Below are 15005 nucleotides of genomic sequence, written 5' to 3'. Positions count from 1 at the left end.
GCCGGACTTTCGTGCGCCCGGCCCCTCTGCGCTTGTTGCCCGCTGGGTTTCAAAGCAAAGCAGCCTCTTCCACCCAAGAGGGAGAAGGGTGGGCAGCGGGGAGCCGCCCCCAACACGCGGGATGAAATGCTGAACTAACGCGGGAGACAGAAAGGCCAGATAAGGGGGCCGCCGAGCTGCCCAGAGGAAAGGTGCCTTTCTGTTTTGTTTTGTTTTAATTAGTTATACTAATTAATGACCTTGGTACAATGACCTTGACATATCATACATTTGAATCATTTTTCTGAGTGTGCAGGTTGCAGAATCACATTGGCCATGCAGTCACGTATATGCACACAGTAATAATAATGTCAGTTTCATTCTACTGTCCTTCCTATCTCCCCATCCCCTCCCCTCTCCTCCCATCACTTCTCTTTACCGACCATTAGCTTCAGTCCAAGCGGTAACGTGAGGATGGACCCTCGTCTCCATAGCAGAGTGTCAGTGTCTTAACCCGGGCTGCCATTTGCCCTGGCTAAAGTGTTAGGCATTTCTTGGAGACAGCATATTTCCTGAAGATCCCAAACTACAAAACTGAAGTTCGTTGCATGTGGTGGTTTTCAGTAGCATATAGCGGGTCCGACACACAAGTCACAAAATGCTCATGCAGAACATTTACAGGTATGGAGTGCCCACCACGTGCAAAGCATTGGCAGTGGCTTTGGGCAGAGGCAAATCAGATGGAATCTTCCCCAGGCACACCCAAGGGGGTAAGACAGGGGCATCAGGAAGCCAGCAGGAAGCACCAAGGCCGCCACGCAAGACCCAGCACTGTGGCTGCCACACTGTGGGTACCCCAGTTTTCCCAGAGGTGGGGGATTTGGTGAAGCCTCTAGAAGAAGGTGCCAATATTTGTTCCTGTGGAGCAACAAGTGTCAGGGACTATGCACATCCACCCCTCTATAATGCACATGATGAGTTTGGGTTTTTAAAAAACTTTTTTTTGTAGTTGTAGATGGAAAGAATGCCTTTATTTTATTTGTTTATTTTTATGTGGTGCTGAGGATGGAACCCATGCAAGCTAGGCAAGCGCTCTGCCACTGAGCTACAGTCCCAGCCCAATGAGTTGGATTTTAAGTAGATCTTTTTACAATGAAAACAATGTATTCACTCACGGATACAAACAAGTCTACTGAGGGTCTGCGTACTGCCCCTAAGTCCTCAGGACACAGCAGGGTGTAGATCAGAAAAATCCGTGATCCAGAGGCACTTGGGTCTCACGGTGGGACAGGGACTGAGAACCATTATAAAGAAAGAAAGAAGTTACAATTGTAGATAACGATAGTGATAGGGAATTGCTAGTTGTTTCCATAAATATAAATGATTCTCCCACCCCCAAATAATCACTATTAACATTTTAATATTTTCATTCTAATATGCATGTGGGAGTCTACAAAGTAAACGAGATCCTTTATATAGTTTTGCAACCTACTTCTTTCAATTAAGTGAATATTGCAACCACTTTCCAGTTATTATCCTAACATTATGCATGTTAGCTCATCATTAGTCATTTAGCTTATCTCACATTTTCTCATTTTAATCAAGGATATAATGAACACCCAGATTACTAAATCTTTCTGTACATCCATGATTATTTCTTTAGAATAAATTTCTGGCACTAAAACTTGACTCAACTGATATTAAAATCTTAAAACCCTGAGACTTGAGAGCCTGAAGCAGGAGGATGGGAATTTCGAGGCCAGCCTGGGCAACTTAATGAGACCGTCTCAAAATAACAATACAGAACTGGGGCTGTGGCTTCGCGGTAGAGGGCTTGCCTGGCGTTCATGAAACCCTGGTTTTCATCCCCAGCACCGAAAACAAACAAACAAATAGAAAACAAGTCACAACACTTTTAGGCCTTGATACAGCTTTTTAAAGTACCCTCTCCAATGCTATAATAATTTAACCTCTCTCAGGCAGTTCTCGAGGTCTCTGGTTCACCTCATCCTTTACAGCAGAAAAATTTGATTTTTGTTTTAATATGAATTTCTTTCTTCTTAAAGATAAAATTCACATACCATCAATTCACCATTTTGAAAGGTAGCAGTCCGTGGTTTTCAGTCTGTGCCCTCACCTCCGTCTCCCTCCAGGACCCTGTCACCCCACCCAGCAATCCCACATCCGTTAGCAGTCGCCCATTGCCCTTTCTCACCCTGGCAGCCTCTCCTCTGCTGTCTCTGGATTTGCCTGTCCTGGAGAGCTTGCCTCCTGGGAGTCCTACCTCTGTCTGGTGCCCGTCTGTCAGCTTCCGTCCCTTGGCATAACGTTCCAGAGTCACCCTTCCTGGCAGGTATCCTCACTGCACTTTTGTCTCTCAGTCCTAGTGTTCAGAGACGGCCCCAGCCCGCCGGCAACCCTCTGCCACAGGCTACAGCGCAGCCCTTGTTCTCCATTGGTTTTTATCGCCTAATATTTGACTAGACCAAATTCTGTTTATCCGTCAGTTGATGGGTACTTGGGTCGTTCCCACTTTTTTGGTTATTAAGAATAATACTGCTATGATCTTCCCTCTTCTAACTTTCATGTCATCTGTTTTTGTTGTTGATGTTGTTTGCCTCTGTTTTCCACTTATGAAGACAGGTGCAGGCCTGTGATCCCAGTGACTTGAGAGGTGGAGGGCCAGCCTCAGCAACTTAGTGAGATCCTATCTCAAAATAAAAGATAAAGAGGACTTAAAAATAAAGGGGTGCAGCTCAGTGGTAGAGTGCCCCTGGGTTCAATCCCAGCACAACAATTTGCAGTCTTTTGAGGAACCTCTACACTTATTTCCAGAGTAGCTGTACCAATTTACATCCCTGCCAACAAAAGACCTCCTTTCCCCTATATCCTTGCCAGCATTTATTGTTTTTTATATTCTTTCTATTTCATTTTATGTATTTATTTTGGTGCCAGGGATTGAATTCAAGGATGCTTAACCACTGAGCCACATCCTCATCCCTTTTTATTTATTTTTTATTTTGAGACAGGGCCTCACTAAGTTACTCACAGCCTCGATAACTTGCTGAGGCTGGCTTAGAAGCTGTGATTCTCCTGCCTCAGCCTCCTGAGCTGCTGAGATTACAGGCGTGAGCCACATGCCCTGCTGTTATTTGTATTCTTGATGACTGCCATTCTGACTGGGTAAGAGGGAATCTCAGTATAGCTCTGATTTGTGATCTCATGTTTTGATTGTTCTCTGCTAGTGGATACAAATGCAGCTGTTGTTATTATATTCTGCAACTTTGTTGAATTTACTGTAAGTCCTAACAGGTTTTTTGTTTGTTTGTTTGTTTGTTTGATTCTTTCTCTATATAAGATCAAGGTATATTCAAATAGAGGTTTACTCTTCCCCCTGCTCTCTGGATGACTGATTTCATTTCTTGCCTAATTGTTCTCAGAGAGGTGGCCCTTCAGTGTTAAACAGCAATGGTGACAAGAAACTCTGTTTTATTCCCTGTCTTAGAAGGAAAGCTTTTGGTTTCTTTCCATTTTAAGGATGATTTTCACTGCAGGATTTTTCAGGTGCCCTTTGTAACAACTGAGGAAGTTCCTTTCTGTTTCAAGTTTGTGAGCTGGGTTTTTGTTGTTGTTGTTGTTGTATTGGGATTGAATCCAGGGGCACTTTACCACTGAGTCACATCCTCAGCCAATTTTATATTTTCTAAAGATGTTGATGGACCTCTATTTTACTCATTCATTTATATGCAGTGCTGAGAATCAAACCTAGTGCCTCACACACGCTAGGCAAGCCCTCTACCACTGAGCCACAATCCCAGGTCCTTACCTTTTATTTAAAGACAAACTTAGGTTCTCCCTAAGTTGTTGAGTCTGTCCCCAAACTGGTACTCCTCCTGGCTCAGCCTCCTGAATCACTGGGATTATAGGCAAGCGTTACTGTGCCCAGGTGACTGTTTATTTTATTTTTTAAATCACAGGAGTATGGGGGGATCTTCTCAAATGCTTTTTGAAATTTATATTGAATGATCATATAGTTTTCTCCACTTAATTCTTTTAATATGGTGGTTGGACAGTAATTTTCCTGTGTCCAACCAATGTTGCATTCCTGGGTCTTCTTCATGTGTTGCTGGATACTATTTGCTAGTATTTTATTGAAGCATTTTGAATCTATATTCATAGGCAATATTGGTCTGGCTTCTAGTTTTTTTTTTTTTTTTTCATGTCTTTGGTTTTGGTGTGAGGGCATTTCTAGCCTCAATGAATGAATTAGGAAATATTCCCTCCTTTTCCATTTTTTTTACAGTTGAATTTGTAAAGGAATTTTATTAATTCCTCTTTAATACTTCATAGAATTTGCCAGTAAAGCTATTTTTTCCTGGGCTCTTCTTTGGCACATTTTTTTACACACACACACACACACACACACACACACACAAACACACATAAATATATTTACCAGTGATACTAAGATTTAAAAAAAGAATTATTTTATTACCAATTTGTTGTAGCTAATTTGGGTACAGCTTGGATTTTAATCATTGCATTGATCTTTCAATCATTGTATGCATTCATTCCACTATGTTTTTATATCTAATCAGTTCATAATACTTTTTATCTGGGGGGAGGGTAAGTTTCTCCAAGTTACTTTTATCATTTTAAAACACAGTTCTTTTCAACAGTAAAATCATGACTTTAATAAAGTTAAAGGATGTTTATATCTCATATAGATAACCAAGGTTTTGTATGACTCTAATTGAGGGAATCCGTAGGTATTACAACAGACTTGAAAGGCAATTCAGAGACTTCATGTTTGTGAATATGAAAGGAGAAAGAATGCTGGAGTGAATTTACAGATAGGTACAAAGCTGGCTTGTCCCATAGGCAGGGCAGAGAGATAGATACTTGTCCTTCTACTAGATATAATTGTTATGGGACAGGTTGCTCTGAAAATATACCAAGTCCATTTTGTCCAAATTGGAGAGTCTTTATTTAGCCAGCCAGCCTGTGACTACTCCTTACAGGACTCATAACTGTCTCTGTAAGGAATAGCCCTGAGTCTGAGTGTTTTAGGATCATTAAAGGCAAAACCCACAAAAACCATACCCCAGTTGGCATAGCAGCAAGCAAGCAGGGGTACAGAAGCTGAACTGAGCCGTTAGCAAAACAATGCATTTGACAAAATACAGCACACCTCTGTGTTAGAAACACTAGAAAAACTAGGCAAAGTAGGAACATACCTTAGCCTTGTAAAAGCTATATATGTCAAACCCAAGGCCAGCATCATTCTAAATGGAGAAAAATTGAAAGCATTCCCTCTAAAAACTGGAACAAGACAGGGATGTCCTCTTTCACCACTTTATCCAACATCCTTGGAATTCTAGCCAGAACAACTAGACAAAAGAAAGAAATTAAAGGGACACAAATAGGTAAAGAAGAACTCAAACCATCACTATTTGCTGATGACATCATTCTCTATCTAGAAGATCCAAAAATTCCACCGGAAAACTTCTAAAACTAATAAATGAATTTAGCAAAGTAGCAGGATATAAAATCAACACCCGTAAATCAAATGCATTCCTATACTATCAGTGATGAATCCACTGAAAAAGAAATTAGGAAAACTACCCCATTCACAATAGCCTCAAAAACAAAAACCCTGGGAATCAATCTAACAAAAGAGGTGAAAGACCTCTACAGTAAAAACTACAGAACACTAAAGAAAGAAATTGAAGAAACCTCAGTAGATGGAAAGATATCTCATGCTCCTGGATAAGGCAGAATTAATATTGTCAAAGTGGCCATAAAACCAAAAGCATTATACAGATTTAATGAATTCCTGTGAAAACCCCAATGACATTCTTCATAGAAATAGAAAAAGCAATCATTAGATTTATTTGGAAAAATAAGAGACCCAGAATAGCTAAAGCAATCCTTAGCAAGAAGAGTGAAGCAGGAGGCATCACAATACCAGACCTTCAACTGTACTACAGAGCAACAGTAATGAAAACAGCATGGTATTGGCACCAAAATAGACTCGTAGACCCATGGTACAGAACAGAGGACACAGCGTCAAACCCACATAAATACCATTATGTCATACCAGACAAAGGTGCCAAAAACATTCACTGGAGAACAGATAGCCTATTCAACAAATGGTGCTGGCAAAACTGGAAATCCATACGTAGCAAAGTGAAATTAAACCTCTATCTCTCACCCTGCACAAAAATCAACTCAAAGTGGATCAAAGACTTAGGCACTAGAACAGAGACCCTGCACCTAAAAGAAGAAAAATTAGGCCCAAATCTTCACCATGTCGGCCTAGGATCTGACTTTTTTAACAAGACTCCTAAAAAGCAAGTAAAATCAAGAATCAATAAATGGGATGATTCAAATTAAAAAGCTTCTTCTCAGCAAAGGAAACAATCAATAACGTGAGGAGAGAGCCTACAGATTGGGAGAAAATCTTTACCACACACACCTCCAATAAAGCATTAATCTCTAGGATACATAAAGAACTTAAAAAACTCAACACCAAACAAACAAACAAATAAATAACCCAATCTATAAATGGGCTAAGGAACAGAACAGAAACTTCACAGAAGAAGAAATACAATTGATCAACAAATATATGAAAAAGGGTTCAACATCACTAGCAATTAGAGAAATCAAATCAAAACTAAGATTTCATCTCACTCCTGTCAGAATGGCAATCATCAAGAACACAGACAACAATAAGTGTTGGCGAGGATGTGGGGACAAAGGCACACTCATACATTGCTGGTGAGACTGCAAATTGGTGCAGCCAATATGTGTGGAGATTCCTCAGAAAACTGGGAATGGAACCACCATTTGATCCAGCTATCCCTCTCCTCGGTTTATACCCAAAGGACTTAAAATCAATGTTTATAGCAGCTCAATTTACAATAGCTAAACTATGGAACCAACCTAGGTTAGTCCCTCAATAGATGAATGGATAAAGAAAATGTGGTATATATACTCAATGGAATATTACTCAGTGCCGCAGTCTGGCTGGGCACAAATCACGAGCCACTGAAGCAGGAACAAACTTTATTTCTGAACTCCACCAGCACACTCCACACACGCTCCCCGGGAACTCTCCCGAACGCCACGCGGCTCCTCCAGGAACCAACAACCGGAAAAATCCCTCCTCCGGAAATCCCTCCTCCCGCACTTCCCCAACCCATGAGAACTCTCCAGGAATCCCCATGAGAATTCCAAAGTAGCAGGCCGAGGCGGACAGTAAAGGTCTAATATACAACCTAATCGATCCAGCATCATCTCAATGGCTTGCCTCTCAACCAATACTATTGGCAAAATGCCAGGGGCCATTCCGACTCGGCTGTGGCTCTCAGCAACTCAGCTTTAAAGAAGAGTAAAATTATGGCATTCACCAGTAAATGGATGGAGTTAGACAATATCATGCTAAGCTAAATAAGCCAATCCCACAAAACCAAAGGCCGAATGTTTTCTCTAATATGCAGATGCTAATTCACAATAAGGCTGTGGGCGGGGGACTAGAGAAGAATAGTATTACCTTTGATTAGGTAGAGGGAAGTGATGGGAGGGGATGTGGGGATAGGAAAGATAGTAGAATGAAACAGACATTATTACTGTATGTATATATGTGACTATATGACCACTATGATTCTGCAACATGTACACTCAGAAAAATGAGTAATTATATTCCATCTATGTATGATATATCAAAGTGCATAAATGCATTCCACTGTCATGTATAACTAATTAAAACAAATTAAAAATTATTTTAAAAAAACAATGCAATGGGTACACTGGAATTTCCCATGGGACTTTCCATAATGATAAGCGGAGGGGAAGTGGGTCAAAATGACCCTGGTTGAGTACAAGTTAAAGAATGGTTACTAGCGTCTACACAATCAATCTCTTAGAGGTACATTGTATAAGAATTGCCATTTTGTGTTGCCAAACATGCTGTGCTAAGCAACTATTGATAGGTACAGAGGTGGGGCTTTCCCTGGGAGAAGCATTTGGTATATGATATGGAGTCTCGGGGTACAATGGAGTCTGTTTGGTCATTGCCATATAGCCTGGCCCATAACATAATTTACTTATACATTGTCAGTGATCCACGATTTGCAAGAGTTATAAGGTTTTCAAGGACACTGAAAAGCAGAGAAGCCATAAACTCAGATCTTTGACATAGTGCCTTGATTTACATTGAAAAGGTCCAATAATCTTTTTGATCCATTTAAAACTCTCATTTTCCTCTATAGATAAAAGGAAAGGATTTGCTATCCTCATGTTTATTTTTCAAATGCATTTTATTTTTTATTTTTATTTTTGTATGAGGGATTGAACTCAGAGGCACTTAACCACTGAGCCACATCCCTTGCCCTTTTTATTTTTTTTATTTTAAGACAGGGTCTAAGTTGCTTGGGGCCTTGGTAAGTTGCTTGGGGCCTCAATAAGTTGCTGAGGAAGGCTTTGAACTTGTGATCAGAACTGCTGGGATTACAGGCATGCACCAAATTTTAAATATTGTTTTATAGTTTTAAAAATTGTTCTAGAACTTAAATCAGCACTATTTTAAATTCCTAAATATGTCTGGAGGAATTTTGCATAGTTATTTTGTTATGTTTCCATTCAGAAATATTAGAGAGTTTTTCTTAAAGCTTTTCATAAACTATTGTACTTTTTCATCATTAAGATTCTGATTACTTCTTTTTTTGATGGTGCTGGGGATTGAACCCAGGGCCTTGTGCATGTAAGGCAAGCACTCTACCAACTGAGCTATACCACCAACCCCTCTGATTACTTCTTCTTCTTCTTCTTCTTCTTCTTCTTCTTCTTCTTCTTCTTCTTCTTCTTCTTCTTCTTCTTCTTCTCCTCCTCCTCCTCCTCCTCCTCCTCCTCCTCCTCCTCCTCCTAAAATATTTTAGTTGTCAATGGACCTTTATTTATTGATATGTGGTGCTGAGAATCGAACCCAATGCTTCACACATGCCAGGCAAGTGCTCTGCACTGAGCCACAACCCCAGCCCTGATTACTTCTTAAGAATTCCAAACTAATTCATTTTGGTAATGTGAGAGAATTTTTTCTCCTTTTAAATATTGAAATAGTTATCACTGGAACCTAGTGACTTTTTCATAATAATGACTTTTGTATCCATCATCTTATCAGATTTTATTAGTTCTAATTATTTTTACCTAAATATTGTCCTTATGGTCCGGTAATTATTTGAGAATGTAAGTAGCATGACTGCCCGTGGTTCTGCTGAAAGCTAACCCCTTGCACTTAAGGACGGAGTGAGGGGAGTGGACAGGAACTTGAGACAACCATTTCAATGATCTCTTCTTGAAATCAACACCATCTTGGAGATGTGGACCTTCTCAGAGCTATATCAAACTTTCCTGTGCTACCCCCTGGCCAGGTTTTAGAAGGAACTAAGTAACAATAACATGGAATGAAGTTCCTTCCACAAGTCCTGGTCCATGTAAATATTTAACTCTTGTAGCTGCTGCCCAAACTTCTGGGTAGTTGCTGAGCCACGTTTCGGGTTAGATTTTATCCCCGCGCAAGTGGAACACTCTGGTTTCATGGCAGTTGTCTGAGTCCTCCGGAGGCACCAGGTGACACCGGGACACCTACTGAGAACATCTGGAAAGGGAGCAAAGCATCCCCATGGATTTTCAATGAAGATAAAAGTAGTCCATTTTGTAGAGATCAGCAAATTGATGGGGTTCAGGACCTGCTACCCCAAAATGCAGCACTCGCGGCAGAGGCGGGAAGGCCCCTCTCACCTTCCTCCATCCTTCGCCGGAGCAGGTCATTGATGCTCTTTGCAGAAATGCCTTCCTTCCACCTGGAGGAACAGAGTTCCCTCACCTCTGAAGACACAGGGACACAGGGATCTGACCTAACAGCACTTGCTAGTCCCCCTCCCCATTGACTCCCATTAGCTCAAACCTCCTTTGTCCAGTCACCCTGCCTGCCGCACAACAGTGTGCTTCCTCACCAAACTGAGCAAAAAACTCCCAGGTTTCTCTCTTCATCTGGGTCGTTTGCCAAGGCTCCTGTGTCACAAAAAATTGAAATAAATTAGTATGTTTTTCTCTTATTGAACTGTCTTTTGTTATGGGGGCTGCTCAGCTGTGAACCTAGCAATGGGTGAGGAAAAGGATTTTTTTTTTTCCTCTACAAAGTATATACCGGCCTGGAGAAGAAAGCATGCTTGGTTTTAAAGCTTCACAAGACTCACTCACACTCCTAGTGCAGGTCTTGAAATGCGCATGCACACTTGGTAGTGGAACTCAACATGTGCATCCTTCTATGATGAAACTCCCATTAAACCCATTTCCTTATGAAAATTCCAGTAAAATGCACACATTTTTGTCCTGTTGAACACAATCATACCAGCTCTTGAGGTCCAGGTTGCACCATCTGCCGTGAAATCATGGAGGCCACCCCCAGGGCAGGAGAAATGAGGGCTGCTGTGGACTTCCTGTGTCCAGGCAGGGACTCCATCATCACCAGAAGAATCCTCTGTGCTTCATGTTAACTTTATGTCCTCGATTTAAATAAACAGATGGATACAAACTTGACACTCGACACTTCCCAGGACAGCCCAATGGGTGCTGATGCCATGTCTGGACACTGACTCGGGGGACAGCTGGTTCTCCATGATTCTCCCCACCTGGCGCCGCAGGGCAGGCAGCCCCTGGGTGAAGCAGGACTGACTCCCTCGTGGCCGAGGAAGTCCCGCCTTGTCTCTAGTGCAAGTTCACTTCTCCTCCCCCAACATCATGACATTGTGATTTTCCAGCCAGTGACCTCAAGCCCGACCCCGCAGTCAGCCCCAGGGATAGAAAAGGTCATGGACATTTCAAGCTTGTAGTCATTAGCAGAGGACCAAATCCCAGCTCCTAATGGGAGGTCTTCTCAGAGCCGTGGAAGAGATGAGCAGGGAGCTTCCTAAGCTGAATGGGACTTGGCTAGATGTGGAAATTTCAAATGTTTTCATAATGTTCCTTCTGGTAGGAAAGAGCATTCCATTGATGTAAACTCTCCCAAACAGCCCACTGTCTGAAAAGCCACTGTTTTGATCAGTAGTTTTTACTGTGATGAAGTGACAGTGAAAATTCACTTCAGAAGCCCTCAGAATTCCGACAGGAAGGCTGAACAAATAGGAAGAACTGTTTTAAAACTAGCTTATACACGCGTACGGACATAAAGAGTGCTAATTTCCATTTCTTCTTATTCAGTTATTAGAGAACACCTGGCAATCTCTGGGCTTCACATGTCAGTTTTGAAAATATCATTTGAGATGAGTTGCCTATGAAACACCTAAGAGAAAAGAGTTTGAAAAACTAAAACTGAGCAACACAATCAGTTACGAGGCGAGATCCTAACCATAGGAGATCTGTGGCCATGTCTTCACAATAATCGATGAGTAAATTCACTTCTTATCTTTCAGGCAGGCAACACAAGATGTGTTCTAAAATTTGTGCTGTATAATAAAAACTTACCAAAACATAAACCCTTCCTTGGCATCAATTCTCTTATAAACCCGTGGAGCAGCTCTTTACAAAAGGAATAGGACCCAAGTCTTGAAATATAGTTTTGCAAATCATTAAGAAAATGTTCTTCAGGGCAGGGATGTGGCTCAAGCCTTAGCGCGCTCGCCTGGCATGCATGGGGTGCTGGGTTCGATCCTCAGCACCACATAAAAAATAAAATAAAGATGTTGTGTCCACCGAAAACTAAATAAATATTAAAAAATTCTCTCTCTAAAAAAAAAAAGAAAAAGAAAATGTTCTTCATATCAAAGTCAGTCAAGTGTTCAGCTTTTTAAATTTTTATTTGTATTTATTTTGTTGGTACCAGGGATTGAACTCAGGGGCATTTGACCACCGAGCCACATCCCCAGCCCTATTTTGTATTTTATTTAGAGACAGGGTCTCACTGAGTTGTTTAGTGCCTCGAGTTGGTGAGGCTGACTTTGAACTCAAGATGCTCCTGCCTCAGCCTCCTGAGCACCTGGGATTACAGGCATGCACCACCGCACCCAGCCAATGTTCAATTTTTAATCACCTATGCTGCAGCATTTCTGCAGGGATTAAAATGTCATATTTCAAAGATATTGTGGTGTGTTGATCTAACAAGAGGATAGATAATTTAGGAGTTGGGTTGATTAATACACCCTGAGATCCTCTCTTTCAAATATCAGTTATATTGAATCCAATTATATATTTGTTTTTGTTTCTGTAACTTTTGGAATATTCATGAAGGCAAGCTCAAAGAAGAAAAGATTGCTGTACTATCTGCGGCCAAAATTATTGTGGGAACATTTGCTGGTATACCCTTCCCAGACAGAGGAACAGATGAGGGTAGAGAGACACAGTTTTTGTCTTGCTTTATTTTGTTTTTACATAATTGGGTCATGCCAAACACACTCTTTCATAACTTTATTTTCCATGTATTCATATATCCTGAACATTTCCATGCGTCATTAATTGGTTTTCCATGACTTTATTATGACCCTATCTCATTGTGTGGATATACTGTAGTTTATTTAACCTGTTGTCTGTGGACTTTTAATTAATCCCCATTTCGTTACGGTCTGCTCTCTGCATGATTCTGATTACTCTCTCAGAAGTAACTCCTGGCTGCTCCGCGTCCCTTGGTCTTCCCTCCACGGGTCTCACTGCACTTGATCATTGGTGCAGCGGCGGCAGCTGGCGGAAGGCAATAGCCCACCCCCCATACAGAAGACCCTCTGTAAGGCCTTCACTGGATGACGAAGGTCTCCCGACTTGGGCAGCTGGGTCAGGTGGGTCTCAACAAGTCTAAGCCTCACAGAAAAGTGGCCTGAGGGCTTCCTTCCCCACACTCTTCCTGATGGGCACCCCGGAAGCAGCCTTCAGACAGCCAGAGGCCAACGCTGCCCGCTCCTCACTGGTTTCCTCTGGACTTCAGCCTCACTGTGGAACTGGGATCTTTTCCTGAGTCTGTGAGACACTGCCGGACAGTGACTGCCATGTGACCTGAGATGTTAGAACACCAGTATTCAAAGCAGTCCTCCGGCTCCAGCTGGCCGGTGACAGGCATGACCAGAGGCCCAAGGCTCGAAGAGGTGCAGCTCGCCATCTGCAAGGGAAGAGGCTGTCCCTGTCCCGGTGGACCACAGGGGTCACCGTGGGCTAGCCTCTGGGGTCAGGCAGGAAACCCCAGTCCAGCACACTGACCTTGTTCTTTCCTGCTGAACTTACTCCACAGATAACTTTGTGTGTGTGTGTGTGTGTGTGTGTGTGTGTGTGTGTGTGCTGGAGATTGAATCCAGGGACTCCGCCATTGAGCTACGTCCCTTTTCATTTTTTATTTTGCAGCAGATCTCACTAAATGGCTGAGGCTGGCCTCAAACTTGTGGCCTCCTCCTGCCTCAGCCTCCAGAGCCACTGGTATTCAGCTGTGCCCAGATATAATAGGTTTTGCTTTTTTGGTTTGGTTTTGTTTTTTGGTTACCAGGGATTGAACCCACCACTTAATCACTGAGCCACATACCCAACCCTTTTTATTTTTTGTTTTGAGACAGCATCCTGCTAAGCTGCTTAGAGTCTCATTAAGTTGCTGAGGCTGGCTTTGAACTCATGATTCTCCTGCCTCAGCCTCCAGCCTGTGGGATTCCGGCCTAGAACATGTATTCTTAAAGGAACAAGAACAAAATGCTGTTGTCTTGCTCAATCACTTCCCTCTCTTTCCCCTCTCACTGTGTTTGCTTCCCCTCAGGGTTTCTTGTGCATTCCCTGGTCATCTCCTGATCCCCTAGAATGAACCCACCGTGCCCTCCCGTTCACCTCACCACCATGAAGTAGTGCCCATGACATCAGCGTTCAAACTGCAAAAGGCTACAAAGGAGTATGCTGCTTTGAGCAGAGTTAGTCATGCAATCTGTGTGGCCCTGTCATCACTTAAAGTCACCCAATAAAAAAAGAAAAGAAAAAAGATCGCATCATGGCTCAGAGCACAATGACTGATTCCTTGATTTTTCTGCACAGTGGCCGAGGAGCGTCCTGCCTCTGGGGTCGCCCTAGTGCATTCACACCAACCGGCCAGAGGAGCAGAGCCTGGCACCAGGGTACCCATGTCTGTGGACACCCTCGTGTGAGGACAGAGTGCCCAGAGTGAACAGGAGCTGACACTGGCCCACGGCCGCCGGCCGCTCGCCATCTCCCTGTGCTCAGGTGAGGTGAGAAGGGTGACAGCACCCACCAGCTCCTCTCAGAGGGACCACCTGAGATGCCAATGGAGCCAGGGGAGGTGGCCGAGAAGGTGGCTCAGGCGGGGTCTCCCCAGGACGTGGCAGTGAGACCGTCCTGCCAAGCCTCCAGTGGACCTCAGCTCCCAGGAAGCTTGTGTGGCCTGGTCCTTGAACACTTTGCACCAGGAAGGCCTTCTCCACCTCCTTTGTCTTAGAGTCCACACTTTCAGTCGACCCTTGCTTTGCTCATTCCCTGGGATCGAGGGGTCCATCAGAACAGAATCCCCATGAGGTTCACCATCAGGTACCAACCCCGCGGCGTCCTCTCCGCCCACTCTCCTCCTCCCGGCCTGCCCTGGCTCAGGGCCTCCACTGCTGTGCAGGCCCCACCCCTCTCCTGGCGGAGGCCTGGCTCCTGCACCTGCTTTCTGCAGCACCGGTGTCCCCACTCGCTGTCAGTCCATCATTCTGAAGATGTGTTTGAGCTTCCCTGCGGCACACAGACCCTTTCCCCACCCGACTCCCTTCCCGGGTCCACCCTGTCCTCTGCTTCCTCCACAGTGAAACTCCTGAGTGCTGTCTAATGGCTGCCTGTCATCCTTCCACCCATTTGTCCCTGTTTCTCAGGCCTCTGATTTCATTTGTTGCTTGAGCAACTTCAGGACAACAGAAGTCTGACTGCAGTGGCGACTCCACCCACACGCCTCCAGCCCTCGCACCATCGCCCTCGCTGTGTCTGTCCCTGGCCAAGGCCCTTTGGGGACTGCT

The 15005-nt window shown here is 43.4% G+C and overlaps 1 protein-coding gene and 1 non-coding gene across 3 annotated transcripts in view; both read right to left on the bottom strand.

Annotated features, from left to right (window-relative positions):
- The window catches only part of Spata5 (spermatogenesis associated 5), a 371863-nt gene that overhangs the window by 325351 nt on the left and 31507 nt on the right, over window positions 1–15005 (bottom strand). The window contains exon 3 of one of the 2 annotated variants that reach the window (XM_048812011.1): window positions 1155–1273. The exons of the other annotated variant lie outside the window; for it this stretch is intronic. The gene's annotated coding sequence lies outside the window, so the exon portion shown is untranslated. The remainder of the gene's footprint in view (window positions 1–1154; window positions 1274–15005) is intronic. 2 annotated transcript variants of the gene reach the window in all.
- Window positions 8707–8779, bottom strand: Trnav-uac. The gene has a single exon. It is a non-coding gene; the product is annotated as a tRNA-Val (tRNA).

Source organism: Marmota marmota, unplaced genomic scaffold (genome assembly GCF_001458135.2).
Source record: "Marmota marmota marmota unplaced genomic scaffold, marMar, whole genome shotgun sequence".
In the NCBI taxonomy this organism is placed as follows: Eukaryota; Metazoa; Chordata; class Mammalia; order Rodentia; family Sciuridae; genus Marmota; species Marmota marmota.
This window is presented reverse-complemented; position numbering and strand designations above follow the sequence as displayed.